This window comes from Notothenia coriiceps, unplaced genomic scaffold, assembly GCF_000735185.1.
Source record: "Notothenia coriiceps isolate Sejong01 unplaced genomic scaffold, NC01 NC01_scaffold00033283, whole genome shotgun sequence".
NCBI classification, from domain to species: Eukaryota; Metazoa; Chordata; class Actinopteri; order Perciformes; family Nototheniidae; genus Notothenia; species Notothenia coriiceps.
In genome coordinates, this window is record NW_011365984.1 from 4,942 (window position 1) to 8,974 (window position 4,033).

The window sequence follows — 4,033 nt, forward strand, 5'->3', positions numbered from 1 at the left end:
AAATTTCACTCTCTGCCTTTAACGGCTCGTTGTAGCTCCAGTAGCTCCAGCCCCCACCCTCCCTGTGAGCACAGTGTGCTCTGATTGGTCGGGACGTTGTGAATCGCGCTGAGCTCCGTGGAGGTGTGGTTTCCTTGTTTAGCGATACACAGCGAAACACAGCCAAACTCACCCTGAGCACACACAAAGTCACAGCCGAAGTAAAAACAATAAGTGTGGCTTGATATTGAGTAAGAGAAAGGTTGATGAACGCTGTGAGAATGGGTCTGCAGAGAGAATGGGTCTGCAGAGAGAATGGGTCTGCAGAGAGAATTTCACCACGATCCCAACTGTCTGTTATCAGCCTGCAGCCAGGGAGGAGAGATCAGCAGAGCTGCCTGCACTGAGGTGTGTGTGTGAGGAAGTCCGTGGATTGGTCAATTTGGACCAATCAGCGGGGGCTTAACGTAACGGCTCCGCGGACGTAACGTAACGGCTCCACGGATTGGTCCATTTGGTTCCGGGTAACGCATGACATCATGAGTTACCCTGAAGAATCAATGGACAGTGACGTATCTCCAACGAGGCGTTTTGGGGAGGTCTTCTCTCTGTTAGAGTTTTACTCCTTACAGGGTGTACTTTGAGGGTTTTGACTCTGCAGACCGTTTACATGCAGGAAAACCTTCATAACACACAGACGGGTAATAACCAGAAAAGCATGACATGGGACCTTTAATCAAGTTCTTTGTTGAAGCTTTGATGTAAATTCAGTAGATTTCCACTTCCTCTCAATGGCTTGTTGATTGTGTCTCACCTGTGATGGCGTTGTAAGCCCCCCCGACGTTGGTCAGCAGGTCCGTGTAGACGAGGTTTTTGTTTCCGCTGGTCGCCTTCACGAGGCCGTTTCCTCCCAGCGAGGCAGCGAACGCAACTTTAGGGGTTTCTGCACAGAAGACATTCCTCTAGTCTTCCCAATCTGCCATACAAGACTTTTATACACACACATTTGTTCTCCAAATCTACAGATCATCTCACTCTTATCCTTTTGTGAGGCATCTCTAAAAGATTTCTCACCTTTCACTCTCTTCAGTTCACGCTCAGCCATGTCCAGACGCAAGCTCATCTCTGCAAACAATTTAAAATGTTAAAATCGCTGCAGACGGTGAACATCAGTAACAAAGAGACGTTATTTCAGGCGATATTTATGACCTAAAAGTGGTATTTATTTCTCATGAAAGAAGATAGTAGTCCTTCATTACAATACACACATGCTTTCAAACTTTTTAAAGATTTTGTTTATATTAATAAATACGGTTTACAGGTTTTGGGAATAACGGATTATATGTAACAAGATGACGTAATCAGGAGACAAGGGAACTTTATTTGATTAGATTTAAAGAATAAGAGATTACAGGATCGCAGTGTTACATCTTGACATACAGATGGATATGTTATAGGTAGACATACTATATTTCTTCTCACCTCATTCATTTAACAAAAATATATTCTATGTTTTAATTAAAGCTTAAACAGCATTTGCAACCTCTTCCTGTTACTACATTTTTTGTTATATAAAAAATATCTTGGTTTCGTTTTTTCTAAGGTCACATTTCTACACACTTCAGTAAAACAAATCTCATTGTTATTTATTTTCTCTTGTTTTTAAAAGCCAGCTGGATCTCAGGGACATACGAGAGTGACCCGGTGAGATATGTGGGGGAGCTTTATAAACCATTACAATATGTTTTAAATCAATTCTAAAGGACCCTGGGAGCCAATGCAGTGCAGCTCAAACTAACTAATGTGCTCTCCTTCTGTTTTATTTTATACTCAGATTAGGTCACTGATTACACTTTTTGACATGTGACTAGTTACTGTAAGGCAGCGGGTCCCAACCTTTTTCAACTCAGGCCCCACTTAAGAATCTAAAAGATGTTCGCGGCCCACATTCAACCATAAACAATGCGGAGGCTAAATAAAGTTCTGATTGGTTGATTCAGAACACGTTGTTAATCCAGCAGAACAGACCACTGTCAAGGACTGTGATGACCGTTGCTAAGGACTGTAATGACCGTTGCTAAGGACGATCAAGAAAGAGAAAGGAAAAGAGGTTCAAATAAAAAAAATGTTTAATAATGAAATGTTCCCACACAAATTATAATGTTTTGGAAGTTATTTGACGGCCCACTTGCAATGCCCTCAGGTTGGGAACCGCTGGTCTAAGGGATTACTGTTTTAAAGTCAAACCCTGGCGGTCTCACCTCGCCTCTCGACCTGCAGATCCTGCAGAGCGGTTTGAAGCTTCTTCAGATCCACCGGCTGAGCCGAGCTGAGCCGAACCAGACCGAGCAGAACCAGCAGGAGAACAGGAGCCATGATGAGAGACAGGAGGGGATACAGGAGGAGAGACAGGGGGGGAGACAGGAGGGGAGAGGAGGCGCTGCCCTTTATAGACTCGCTGTCTGTGGGCGACGGCCTCCTGCTGACTGAAGTCTCATTGATTATTTGTTGGGAATGCTGAGTGAGTGTTCCCAACAGGGGCGGTTCTAAGGGGGAGCCAACAGGGACCAGTACCCCCTAACACTGACCAGGGACCCCCCCCCCTGTGGCCCCCCTCCAAAAAAAGTTTACAATATTACGATTCATTGGAACTAAATCCAATCAGAGACCCGGATGTACAGTGGAGATTAAACAGAAAAAACGAATTCTCCAAATGAAAGAAAAAAAACTACTGGAACAAAGAACTGTAACTTAAATTTAATAAAATAAATTCCTTTACAAAAACAAATTCCAACTACTGTATTTCATGTTTATTTTTACACTATTACCTTGTACTGTCTTTGTCTTTTTGACCTGCCCCTCTCGTGAAATAAGCGGCCCCTGCCTGGCCCCCCCAGTAAATGGGTCTAGAAGTGTCAGTGTCCCCTGGCATTCATAACGTTTAATGATTACAGAAATATTAACCATATTTCATTCCAATTTTATTACAGAATTCCTCACATTTATATTTTAGCAGCTGTGCTTTATCCTCAGATCAGGTGAGCGTTGGTTTAACAGTTTAGCATCAGTTTCTCAGCATTCACACGCAATGTCTTCAGGTATTGCATTCTCTAGTTATTGATTGTTATTCTGGGCTGACTGCAGGGAAACAAATACAAAGGGTTTTCTTTATTCTGAAGAGATATGGCATGTAAAAAGAAAATGTCAGCTAAACAATGAGAGCCTGGTTTAGCAGTAGAAATTAAATATATCCATAGTATTGTGCAATGGATAAAGGAACGCTGATAAAACTGAAACGTTGACTTGAATTAAAGGTATTATATCAACAGATTTCCCATAACTGTATTAGTTTAGTTGAAAGCATTATATATATAATACACTGAAGTCGTTTGCAGTCCCAGTTTTCAGTCCACATTGCAAACCTTAAAAAGAAAGACGGACGTTTTTAATGCAGTTTCAACTTGTAAAGCCGGTTTTATGATAATCATAATATTAATTTATTAAAATGTTCTTGGAGTGATTCCATTATTTTTTATTAGTTTGAGTATTATAGGACATTTAACCTTTTTTAAATATGTTATTTGATTATTTTGGTGGTTATTCACATTCTTACATTCAGCAGTTTCGGGCCTCTGGTTACTGATTGGTGGATATTGATCTGGTAATTGATCCCTGCTCTCTGATTGGCAGTTCAGAGGTCAGGAGTCGTTATCTGACGGACCAGCAGTGCTCTCTGTTTAATCACAAATATCTGCAGTGGTCTCACAAAGGGTTCCTGTTTAAACCGGATTAGACCAGAGTTTAACTTTAAATGTGCTACACAATACTTTAAACTGAAGTTAAATATTAACCTTTAAAACATGAATTCAGTTTTTAACCTTAATGTTATTTCATTCTGTTGCACGTTGCATCGACTTTCTTTAAATGTCAGTCTACTTTTATTTTATGACGTGAAGTCATGTGACCGTGCTGTAGTTCCTTTATAGCCCAACATTAGCCTCCTTTAGCTTAGCGGTGGTGACGTGAAGTCATGTGACCGTGCTGTAGTTCCTTT

General features: G+C 41.2%; 1 long non-coding RNA gene across 1 annotated transcript; it reads right to left on the reverse strand.

Annotated features, from left to right (window-relative positions):
* Positions 1 to 832: 832 nt before the first annotated feature.
* On the reverse strand, positions 833 to 2,338 carry LOC104961431 (uncharacterized). Its single transcript, XR_800098.1, has 3 exons — positions 2,241 to 2,338; positions 1,054 to 1,104; positions 833 to 922 (listed from the first exon to the last, which is right to left on the reverse strand). It is a non-coding gene; the product is annotated as an uncharacterized lncRNA (long non-coding RNA).
* Positions 2,339 to 4,033: the final 1,695 nt, after the last annotated feature.